Source organism: Pseudophryne corroboree, chromosome 3 (genome assembly GCF_028390025.1).
Source record: "Pseudophryne corroboree isolate aPseCor3 chromosome 3, aPseCor3.hap2, whole genome shotgun sequence".
NCBI lineage: Eukaryota > Metazoa > Chordata > Amphibia > Anura > Myobatrachidae > Pseudophryne > Pseudophryne corroboree.
The window spans coordinates 431415160-431428099 of NC_086446.1; the positions used below are offsets into that span (position 1 = coordinate 431415160).

Consider the following 12940-nt stretch of genomic DNA (forward strand, 5'->3'; position numbering starts at 1 on the left):
TATGGGTGTTGCTGGCGCTGGGGAGGAAATTGACCAGGAGGATTCTGATGGTGAGGTGGTTTGTTTAAGTCAGGCACCCGGGGAGACACCTGTTGTCCGTGGGAGGAATATGGCCGTTGACATGCCTGGTGAAAATACCAAAAAAATCAGCTCTTCGGTGTGGAAGTATTTCACCAGAAATGTGGACAACATTTGTCAAGCCGTGTGTTCCCTTTGTCAAGCTGTAATAAGTAGGGGTAAGGACGTTAACCACCTCGGAACATCCTCCCTTATACGTCACCTGCAGCGCATTCATAATAAGTCAGTGACAAGTTCAAAAACTTTGGCCGACAGCGGAAGCAGTCCACTGACCAGTAAATCCCTTCCTCTTGTAACCAAGCTCACGCAAACCACCCCACCAACTCCCTCAGTGTCAATTTCCTCCTTCCCCAGGAATGCCAATAGTCCTGCAGGCCATGTCACTGGCAATTCTGATGATTCCTCTCCTGCCTGGGATTCCTCCGATGCATCCTTGCGTGTAACGCCTACTGCTGCTGGCGCTGCTGTTGTTGCTGCTGGGAGTCAATGGTCATCCCAGAGGGGAAGTCGTAAGCCCACTTGTACTACTTCCAGTAAGCAATTGACTGTTCAACAGTCCTTTGCGAGGAAGATGAAATATCACAGCAGTCATCCTGCTGCAAAGCGGATAACTGAGGCCTTGACAACTATGTTGGTGTTAGACGTGCGTCCGGTATCCGCCGTTAGTTCACAGGGAACTAGACAATTTATTGAGGCAGTGTGCCCCCGTTACCAAATACCATCTAGGTTCCACTTCTCTAGGCAGGCGATACCGAGAATGTACACGGACGTCAGAAAAAGACTCACCAGTGTCCTAAAAAATGCAGTTGTACCCAATGTCCACTTAACCACGGACATGTGGACAAGTGGAGCAGGGCAGGGTCAGGACTATATGACTGTGACAGCCCACTGGGTAGATGTATGGACTCCCGCCACAAGAACAGCAGGGGCGGCACCAGTAGCAGCATCTCGCAAACGCCAACTCTTTCCTAGGCAGGCTACGCTTTGTATCACCGGTTTCCAGAATACGCACACAGCTGAAAACCTCTTACGGCAACTGAGGAAGATCATCGCGGAATGGCTTACCCCAATTGGACTCTCCTGTGGATTTGTGGCATCGGACAACGCCAGCAATATTGTGTGTGCATTAAATATGGGCAAATTCCAGTACGTCCCATGTTTTGCACATACCTTGAATTTGGTGGTGCAGAATTTTTTTAAAAACGACAGGGGCGTGCAAGAGATGCTGTCGGTGGCCAGAAGAATTGCGGGACACTTTCGGCGTACAGGCACCACGTACAGAAGACTGGAGCACCACCAAAAACTACTGAACCTGCCCTGCCATCATCTGAAGCAAGAAGTGGTAACGAGGTGGAATTCAACCCTCTATATGCTTCAGAGGTTGGAGGAGCAGCAAAAGGCCATTCAAGCCTATACAATTGAGCACGATATAGGAGGTGGAATGCACCTGTCTCAAGCGCAGTGGAGAATGATTTCAACGTTGTGCAAGGTTCTGATGCCCTTTGAACTTGCCACACGTGAAGTCAGTTCAGACACTGCCAGCCTGAGTCAGGTCATTCCCCTCATCAGGCTTTTGCAGAAGAAGCTGGAGACATTGAAGGAGGAGCTAACACGGAGCTATTCCGCTAGGCATGTGGGACTTGTGGATGGAGCCCTTAATTCGCTTAACAAGGATTCACGGGTGGTCAATCTGTTGAAATCAGAGCACTACATTTTGGCCACCATGCTCGATCCTAGATTTAAAGCCTACCTTGGATCTCTCTTTCCGGCAGACACAAGTCTGCTGGGGTTGAAAGACCTGCTGGTGAGAAAATTGTCAAGTCAAGCGGAACGCGAACTGTCAACATCTCCTCCTTCACATTCTCCCGCAACTGGGGGTGCGAGGAAAAGGCTCAGAATTCCGAGCACACCCGCTGGCGGTGATGCAGGGCAGTCTGGAGCGACTGCTGATGCTGACATCTGGTCTGGACTGAAGGACCTGACAACGATTACGGACATGTCGTCTACTGTCACTGCATATGATTCTCTCAACATTGAAAGAATGGTGGAGGATTATATGAGTGACCGCATCCAAGTAGGCACGTCACACAGTCCGTACTTATACTGGCAGGAAAAAGAGGCAATTTGGAGGCCCTTGCACAAACTGGCTTTATTCTACCTAAGTTGCCCTCCCACAAGTGTGTACTCCGAAAGAGTGTTTAGTGCCGCCGCTCACCTTGTCAGCAATCGGCGTACGAGGTTACATCCAGAAAATGTGGAGAAGATGATGTTCATTAAAATGAATTATAATCAATTCCTCCGCGGAGACATTGACCAGCAGCAATTGCCTCCACAAAGTACACAGGGAGCTGAGATGGTGGATTCCAGTGGGGACGAATTGATAATCTGTGAGGAGGGGGATGTACACGGTGATATATCGGAGGATGATGATGAGGTGGACATCTTGCCTCTGTATAGCCAGTTTGTGCAAGGAGAGATTAATTGCTTCTTTTTTGGGGGGGGTCCAAACCAACCCGTCATATCAGTCACAGTCGTGTGGCAGACCCTGTCACTGAAATGATGGGTTGGTTAAAGTGTGCATGTCCTGTTTTGTTTATACAACATAAGGGTGGGTGGGAGGGCCCAAGGACAATTCCATCTTGCACCTCTTTTTTCTTTTCTTTTTCTTTGCGTCATGTGCTGTTTGGGGAGGGTTTTTTGGAAGGGCCATCCTGCGTGACACTGCAGTGCCACTCCTAGATGGGCCCGGTGTTTGTGTCGGCCACTAGGGTCGCTTATCTTACTCACACAGTCAGCTACCTCATTGCGCCTCTTTTTTTCTTTGCGTCATGTGCTGTTTGGGGAGGGTTTTTTGGAAGGGACATCCTGCGTGACACTGCAGTGCCACTCCTAGATGGGCCCGGTGTTTGTGTCGGCCACTAGGGTCGCTTATCTTACTCACACAGTCAGCTACCTCATTGCGCCTCTTTTTTTCTTTGCGTCATGTGCTGTTTGGGGAGGGTTTTTTGGAAGGGACATCCTGCGTGACACTGCAGTGCCACTCCTAGATGGGCCCGGTGTTTGTGTCGGCCACTAGGGTCGCTTATCTTACTCACACAGTCAGCTACCTCATTGCGCCTCTTTTTTTCTTTGCGTCATGTGCTGTTTGGGGAGGGTTTTTTGGAAGGGACATCCTGCGTGACACTGCAGTGCCACTCCTAGATGGGCCCGGTGTTTGTGTCGGCCACTAGGGTCGCTTATCTTACTCACACAGTCAGCTACCTCATTGCGCCTCTTTTTTTCTTTGCGTCATGTGCTGTTTGGGGAGGGTTTTTTGGAAGGGACATCCTGTGTGACACTGCAGTGCCACTCCTAGATGGGCCCGGTGTTTGTGTCGGCCACTAGGGTCGCTTATCTTACTCACACAGCTACCTCATTGCGCCTCTTTTTTTCTTTGCGTCATGTGCTGTTTGGGGAGGGTTTTTTGGAAGGGACATCCTGCGTGACACTGCAGTGCCACTCCTAGATGGGCCCGGTGTTTGTGTCGGCCACTAGGGTCGCTTATCTTACTCACACAGTCAGCTACCTCATTGCGCCTCTTTTTTTCTTTGCGTCATGTGCTGTTTGGGGAGGGTTTTTTGGAAGGGACATCCTGCGTGACACTGCAGTGCCACTCCTAGATGGGCCCGGTGTTTGTGTCGGCCACTAGGGTCGCTTATCTTACTCACACAGCTACCTCATTGCGCCTCTTTTTTTCTTTGCGTCATGTGCTGTTTGGGGAGGGTTTTTTGGAAGGGACATCCTGCGTGACACTGCAGTGCCACTCCTAGATGGGCCCGGTGTTTGTGTCGGCCACTAGGGTCGCTTATCTTACTCACACAGCGACCTCGGTGCAAATTTTAGGACTAAAAATAATATTGTGAGGTGTGAGGTATTCAGAATAGACTGAAAATGAGTGGAAATTATTGTTTTTGAGGTTAATAATACTTTGGGATCAAAATGACCCCCAAATTCTATGATTTAAGCTGTTTTTTAGGGTTTTTTGAAAAAAACACCCGAATCCAAAATACACCCGAATCCGACAAAAAAAATTCGGTGAGGTTTTGCCAAAACGCGGTCGAACCCAAAACACGGCCGCGGAACCGAACCCAAAACCAAAACACAAAACACGAAAAATTTCCGGCGCTCATCTCTAGTTAAAATATGTAAAAAGGTGCCAATTACAAAGATATATTTCGTCTTTCAAATTGTTTGAAAAGTTGATTATGCACCCTACACATTAGGTGACCCGCCACCAAGCTGCCCTATGGCCGATACGGCCGACGGGTGACCCGGCGGTGGGGGGGGGAGGTGACAGGCCGAGTGAAGTTTCTTCACTTCCCCCGTCATCCGGCTCCATAGCACTGCATGCTAATATGGACGGGATTGTCCATATTGGCCTGCATGCATAAGCGACCCGGCACCAACGATGAACGAGCGAGGGACCGCGCATCGTTCATCATTGGTGCCTACACACTGCACGATATGAACGAGTTCTCATTCATTAATGAACGAGAACGTTCATATCATTCAGTATTATCGCCTAATGTGTAGGGCCCATAAGTGTGTACACTCAATTTCATTTGTCAGGGCTCTGGGAATTTTAAGGGAAATTGCTCATCCTCCATATTGTTCATCTTTCAAAATGGTCATGTCTTCTAGTGTGTAGGGCCCTTTAAGATGAAAGATAAATTGTGAATCTCAGGTCTGTGAAAAAGATACATTGTAAGCCTATATCAGACAAGGAACTCCATGTATCAAATTTGGATTTTTAAAATAGATAATGCGGCATTAGCGTTTGGAAATATGTTTTAATACAATGTAGAAATATTTTTAAAGATATGAATTTAGGTTGTTTTTGTACTGTAAAAAGAAGAGGAAATTGCAGTGAAAGGATCGTAGGACCCGAAGTTGGTTTAGACTTATAAATTGGCCTGTTCCGTTCCTCTCACCTGTGCCTTGACAAAGACCCTAAGGGTAGAAATGCATTGGCCAGCAGGTGCGAGGAGATCGGACCTCATGCTGCAAGTCCGCCACTAAGGGGAGCCGCTGTACGGAGAGCTATAGCTGCATACCCGGGCTTGGACATCATATGCGCTGTATGCTCATCCTGTTCTGAGCATTCCGTTCTAGTAGGCGAACTTGCACTGGAGAGTCCTCTTTTTTAATTTTTAAATGTGTTTTTACAATTTGTGATTGATTGAATTAATGTGAGACATTAAAAGGTTTTGTGGTCATGCACTAGTAGTGCTATATGTCTTCTTTTTCCCACAACATTTACATGAGGAATTACCAATGGAGGAATTACTAAGTCTGCTTGGAGGATACAACACATACTGCTTCACAGAGCTTAAAGTGGTCCTGGAGAGGTGGTGGAACTCATTTACCACATCACTTACCACCCGCTCCCCCCTTCCCCCCCCCCCCCCCCCCACACACACACATTAAGCGGAGCTAGGGCCATTGCTAGTGTTTTTGACACCCCCCTGCAAACTGTAAATGAGTGCCCTACTTCCCATACTTTATAAAGGGACATTGATCTCACAAAGAAGCAGTGTGGTTACACAACAGTACTCCCAATTCAATTTACACCACACATTAGCACAATCTTATTCACATTACACTGTATGTAGTGTCCCTGATTCATATTACAGCACATAGTAATGCCCCTTATTCAGGTTACTTCACTTAGTAGTGCCCTTTATTCACATTGCACTACACAATGGTACCCTCTATGCACATTATGTCACACAGTAGTGCCCCTTATATACAATGCACATAGTAGTGCTTCTTATACACAATTACCACAGTATTAGTGCCCCTTACACATAATGCCCACAGTAGTAGTGCTCCTTACATATAGAACCCACAATACTGATGCCCCTTACATATAATGACCACAGTAGTGCTGCTTATACACATATTGCCCTCAGTAGTGCCCCTTATACACATCGCTGCCTCTTTCACCCCAGCAGCTCACCACCTGTGTCCCTCCAGCAGCTCCATGCCCTGTATCCCTCCAGCAGCTGCCCCAACTCTCTTGTCCCTCCAGCCCCTTCTCATCTAGTCTTCAAGATGCACAGAACCTGCTCCTCTTCATGGCTCTTCTACACTGCAACAGCGGTGACATCATGACATAACATACACTGTGCTGGAAAATGAAGCCACTTGGATCTGAGGAGGGGATGAATGCTATCCAACAATCACAGCGTATGTGAGTACCAGGAGGGGTGGGCTGTAAATGGAGGAGAATCATGGAGCCATCAGGACCTGAGGAAGGGGGAGGTGGCTGCAGCTCATCAGTAATGCTAGCGCCGTCTGCATCATCTATTGATGTAGATAATAGGGTGGGATTTTCTGTTGGAATTACTGTGCAGGGTGGTGGAACTAGTTTTCCCTACCATTACAGGTGGTGGAACTCAGTTCCACCTCATTCCCCACCACTTTAACCCCTGCTGCTACATGTTTTTAGATGAAAGGCTGGTAGTGTCTGTCTATGAATAAAGATATTACTAAGCCCATTTGGAATATTCAACATATGTTCTCTATTCCCACCACTTTGTGTGAGTATAATACCGTATGGGGTGTGTAATACTCAAATTCAATTTGACATATGGAACTGTGGCTATTTAAATTTGAATACATGCTGTGTTGAGAAGCAAAAAAAAGGAACCCTCCTCTTATTAGGAAAAATGGACATATCTCAGTACCTGTCTCCTGATTGACATTTGTTGGGTGTAATATATAAAGCAGGTTGTGCTATACATCAGGACCTGTAAACTCACAGGGTTTGATTCACTTGCAGGCAGTGCTACATTTATGGTATCCCCTAGATTTCATATTTTTCCATCTGTGGTGCTGCAAAAACAAAAATGCAGGGAAAAATTGAGGGCAGTTTGACGTGCTGTTGGTTGAAAAGGATTTTTAAGAACAGGACGCCAAAATGTCTAGTTAGGGCTCTCCACACAGCAGCTCAACTATGCTATAACAAACAGGGCTGGCTCCAGGCATGTTCCAATAGAGCGGTCGAGCAGGGCGCCACCCTTAATGGGCGCCGCACGCTGGCACCACCATATTGGAACCTGGAGCCTGGTCCTGTGTGCGCCTCCAGCAGCATCTACCCGGCCCGGGCCGGCACGGCCCACCTCTGAGTCCCAGCAGTCAATGGCTTCCTTTCTGTTAGGATGAGGGAGTGCTGTGGGCAGGACTATGGTAAACTACTCAGTGCGCGCTATATGCGCTGGGCGGCGCCAGCATCTGACATCAGACGCCGCACCACACAGAGTGCATAGTGTGCAATGAGTAGTTTTTTAGCTTTAATTTAGAGACTAAACTAAAGCTAAAAACTACTCAGTGCGTGCTATGCGCGCTGTGCTGGTGTCTGACATCAGAACCGGCGCCACACAGCGCGCATAGCGTGCACTGAGTAGTTTAACTTTAGTCCGCTTGTGGCCCACAGCAGTCTCCATCCCTCGTTGCCGACGCCGGCACAGCAGGTACTGTGGGGGCATTGATGTATCTGGCACTGTGGGGACATTGACGTATCTGGCACTGCTGTTGGTATTTATGTATCTGGCACTGCTGAGGGCATATATGTATCTGGCAGTGCTGGGGGCATTTATGTATCTGGCACTGCTGGGGGTATTTATGTACCTGGCACTGCTGTGGGCATGTATGTACCTGGCACTGCTGGGGACATTTATTTATGTATCTGGCACTGTGGGAGCATTTATGTATCTGGCACTGTGGGGGCATTTATGTATCTGGCTCTGTGGTGGCATTTATGTATCTGGAACTGCTGGGGACATTTATGTATCTGGCACTGCTGGGGGCATTTATAAATCTGGCACTGGGGACATTTATGTATCTGGCACTGTGGGGGCATTTCCTGTGTAGCTGGCACTGCTGGGGGGCATGTCCTGTGTAGCTAGCACTGCTGGGGGACATGTCCTGTTATCTGGCACTGCTGGGGGCGGGGCATGTCCTGTGTAGCTGGCACTGCTGGTGGGCATGTCCTGTGCAGATGGCACTGCTGGGGGGCATGTCCTGTGTAGCTGGCACTGCTGGAGGGCATGTCCTGTGCAGCTGGCACTGCTGCCGGGCATGTCCTGTGTAGCTGGCACTGCTGGGGGGCATGTCATGTCTGTCTGGCACTGCACTACTGTAGACATTATGTGTATCTGGCACTATACTGAAGACATTATGTGTAAGGAAGACTACTGTAGTTGTTATGTAACATAGTAACATAGTAACATAGTTTCTAAGGTTGAAAAAAGACAATTGTCCATCAAGTTCAACCTATATGTGGTCTTCTATGCATGATTATTTTGTATAAAATTTTGACTGAAGTTGATGACTGCCGTTACGTTTTACCCCTTTTTTTAATAATAACCATAGTGCGTGACTATGCCCGTAACCCTGGATATCCTTATCCATTAGGAATTTATCTAACCCATTCTTAAAGGTGTTGACTGAGTCGGCCATTACAACTCCCTCAGGCAGGGAATTCCAAACACGTATTGTCCTTACCGTAAAAAAGCCTTTACGCCGTATTCTGCGGAATCTCCTCTAACCTGAGCGAGTGTCCACGAGTTCTCTGTGTTGATCTAACCAAAAACAGGTCCTGCGCAAGATCTGTATATTGGCCCCTTATATATTTGTAAATGTTGATCATGCCCCCTCTTAATCTCCTCTTTTCCAGTGTAAACATGCCTAGTCTTGCAAGCCTTTCCTCGTATTCCAGCATCTCCATAACCTTAATTAGTTTGGTTGCCCACCTCTGAATCTTTTCTAGCTCCAGGATATCCTTTTTGTGGTAAGGTGCCCAGAATTGTACACAGTATTCAAGGTGTGGCCCCACTAGTGATTTATATAACGGGAGTATAATACTCTCGTCCCTAGCATCAATTCCCAGTTTTATGCATGCTAATATCTTATTAGCCTTCTTTGCTGCAGTCTTACTTTGGGTACTACTGCTTAGTTTGCTATCTATGAGGACACCTAAGTCCTTTTCCAGTACAGAATCCCCTAATTTTACCCCATTTAGTAGGTAGGTGTTACTTTTGTTCTTGTTACCACAGTGCATTACCTTACACTTGTCTGTATTGAAGCACATTCTCCATTTCACTGCCCAAGCTTCTAATTTAACTAAGTCACTCTGTAAAGCTGCTAATTGTGTGTGTAGAGCGGGTGTGAAAATATATATATTTATTTATAGTTTGATAATATGAAATTGCGAGGCTATACCCACTTTCCCAGGAGTGCGTGCCAAAGCATGGGGGTGGGGGTGCTTTGAAATTTTCTTACTCAGGGTGCTAGTAAGCCTGGAGCCGGCCCTGATGAAAAAACAAAGGAAATAGAAAGAGCCAGACTCAGTTACAGGACCTTGGGTACGCTGCTTATATTTAATTTTTTTTTGCTAAACCAGTGGTTCCCAAACTGGCTTCCTCAATGAAATTGCAGGGGTGCCCTGGATTGGTGGTCCAGAGCCAATTCAAATTATTTATGGTCAATGTAATAGGCAAAACCAGTGCTGATGGCTGACAATCATAAAATATGTGGAAAACTAGAAGTGAATCCTGTCCCTCACCCCATAAGCCTAGGGATGATATATAAACACAATTTATTTCATTTTTTCACCAGAATTTTTTTCAGAATTTCACACTTGGTGCTACAGGTACCTGGGGTATGGTGACCTATGGATTACATGCTGTCTGTGCAGCAGATGCAGGTGAAGTATCCTGTTTCCTGGGCTGACCCCTCCATGTCCTGTGTTCCTGCTGCTACATTCCCAGTGACACCCCTTTCATTCGTGGGCATGCATGTCAGCATTGGTGCAAATTGCTGTATTACATGCACTGTCCCCTGGTGTCCTGTGTGTGCTTTTGTCAGCTGCTCTGCTTTTTCATATTCCTGGTGTAGTAGTATTAATATTATTATTATTCATCAGGGCTTACCCAGGCCCAAGCGGTGGAAGTGTTATTTAAATGCAGGCCACCACGGAGTTGTGGGTAGCGGTGGCTGCCCAGCAGGGCACACAGGGGAGGCTGAGCAGAAGTGTGCGCTGGCGGAGGCAGCAGTGTCAGCGGTTCCAGGCTGGGAAGGGCAGGGTGTTGCAGTGGAAGGGAACAAACTATATAGGGTACAGAGGGTGATATAATAGGTATATAGTGAGCAGGATGATCGGTATGGTAGCATCTAGTCACCCTTCGTGGAGAGGCCCTTTCCCATGATCCCCTGGGTCCATGTCACAAACTATTTGGAATAGTAACCTGTAGCGAGCGAAACAAGACACCGAACCCGAAACGTGGCGAGCGAAGCGAGCCCCCAAGGGTACAATGGTGCAGAGATAAAACAAAATAACCTCAAATGATCGGAGAATGGATAAAACATTTAGGTAGTGTAAGGGCGGAAGTTATCTACTGCCCTTTTGTGCTGTCACTTCCTGGTCCTGATCACGAAGGGAACATAGGGGGTCATTCCGAGTTGATCGCTAGTGAAAAATGTTCGCAGCGCAGCGATTAAGTGAAAAAGCGGCACTTCTGCGCATGCGTATGCAGTGCAGTGCGCATGCGCGACGTACTTTCACAACGGGCGATGTATTTTTACACAAGGTCTAGCAACACTTTTCAGTCGCAATGGCAGCCGCAGAGTGATTGACATGAAAGGGGCGTTTCTGGGTGTCAACTGACCGTTTTTCAGGGAGTGTTCCAAAAAACACAGGTGTGGCAGGAAAAACGCAGGCGTTTGTGATGTCAAATCGGGAACTGAATGGTCTGAAGTGATCGCAAGCACTGAGTAGGTCTGGAGCTACTCTAAAACTGCACAATTTTTTTGTAGCCGCTCTGTGATCCTTTCGTTCGCACTTCTGCTAAGCTAAGATACACTCCCTGAGGGTGGCGGCTTAGCATTTGCACGGCTGCTAAAAACAGCTAGCGAGCGATCAACTCGGAATGACCCCTGTGATGTTAGTGTATTAGAATGCTTAATATTTGTAGACACTCCCTTACTAATCTGTGTAAGCCTGAATCTTCAGTGATGGTCCCTGGGACCAGGGGGATGCTGGGAAGTGGGTGGTCCAGTGTGCAGTGTGCCTGGAGTTGGTGAGGGAATAAACAGCACAGTAGTGAACTCACATGTCTCTGTGTCCTGATGACTGGATTTACAAACATATGAATAAGACATGGTGTCAGAAGAAGTTTAACTTGGACTGCTAGTGCTCTCAGAGTGTGAAAGAATCTTGCAGAAGTCTGTGGCTGTGATACTCTGTCTGCAAAGCCTGCCGTGTGCTCCTCTCTTCAAACAGTGAGTAACCATGGATAAACTAGCTCCTCCAACCGGCATGCTGATGTCTGGTAACTTGTCTGAAAACTGGAAAAGATTTAAGCAAAGGTTTAATATATATCTTGCTGCATGTGGAGCTGATTCAGAGGCTGACAAAACGAAGGCATCCATTTTCCTCCATGTGATAGGAGAGGATGTGCTGGACATTTATAATAGTTGAAAAGAAAGGGACGACCCGGCACTGGTCTCAGTATCAAAAGGTGAAGTTGAATGAATAAACCAGAATTCGGACAATTAGAGTATATTTACATAAATGATCAAATCTCTGTCCAGTTTGGTGGTGCGCCCAGAGCCAGAAAGAGCATATGTCAATAATGGGAGAAGAAAGGAAGGCTCTTGTGTGGGCGCACTCTTAATTAATACATATCAGTAGTTTTAGTTGATGATGAAGGATAATAAAATATAACTTTTATTAGATATACATTATAAGCAATTATTCGTGATTACCCATTAAGTAGCATAGGATCCAAAAAAGATTTTATATAAATGTGGCTTAAAATGAATATTAAATTGAAAAATAAAAGAATGTTCTGGTCCTGTCTCACAGAATGTGATGAGAAAGGTTGTAGACACTTCAATGTTCTACATCCGTTTCCACCCGACCAGTACAGAAAATCTATATTGATAAGACCAACATATGGTCAATTGTCAAATGTATAAATATTGGGCAGGTCCGGCGGTAGGTAGTGAGACATTACCCACTTCCCACCGGTCACCAACCAAATGCACAAGTGTATGTTATCAATAAAGAACTCAGAGGGTTTTGAGCGATTGTGTATTCAAAATATGCAATCATAGGATAAAGATATTGTAAGAAGGATAGAGACAAGTGGTGATACTGCTGTTGGTGTCAAATAACGCACATCATAGAGATGAAAAGTCTACTACACTGGGTATTCCCTGTGAGTCTCCCCCTCAGGTACTGACCCAGCCCAACACTGTATAGCTTCCAAGATCGGACGAGATCGGGCACTGGCAGTGTTATATGGTAGTAGACATGATATATTCATAATTTGGAATGGGAACAAAGAACTCCTTTTAAGCTTTATCAGGATTTTTAATACCAATGATCTTAACATCTTGCTCACACATACCATCAGTTCAGAAAAAGTCCCCTTTCTTGACCTCAACATCTACAAATCAGACACAGGGTATTTGGCCACCGAATTATACCGCAAGGAGACAGCGACAAACAGCATTCTTTTTCAGACCAGCTCACACTTCCCACCAACTATTGAAAACATCCCAAAAGGAGAGTATTTAAGGCTGAGAAGGAATTGCTCTGAAGACCACATCTTAAATAAGAAGAGTTGGGAATTGACTAACCGTCGCCAAGCCAGGGGCTATAGTAAACGCTCACTGAAACGAGCCTACGCAGCAACCAAAATGGTCCAAAGGGACACACTGATCTTTGGTAAGAAAAACTTCACTTCTGAACAGGAGGACAGCATTAGATTTATTGGCACTTTCTGCCCAGAATGGAAAATGTTGAAGAATGCTA

General features: G+C 46.5%; 1 pseudogene; it reads right to left on the bottom strand.

The window, feature by feature from the left end:
* Positions 1-12317: 12317 nt before the first annotated feature.
* LOC134898449 (5S ribosomal RNA) lies at positions 12318-12436 on the bottom strand (annotated as a pseudogene).
* Between the last annotated feature and the right edge of the window lie 504 nt (positions 12437-12940).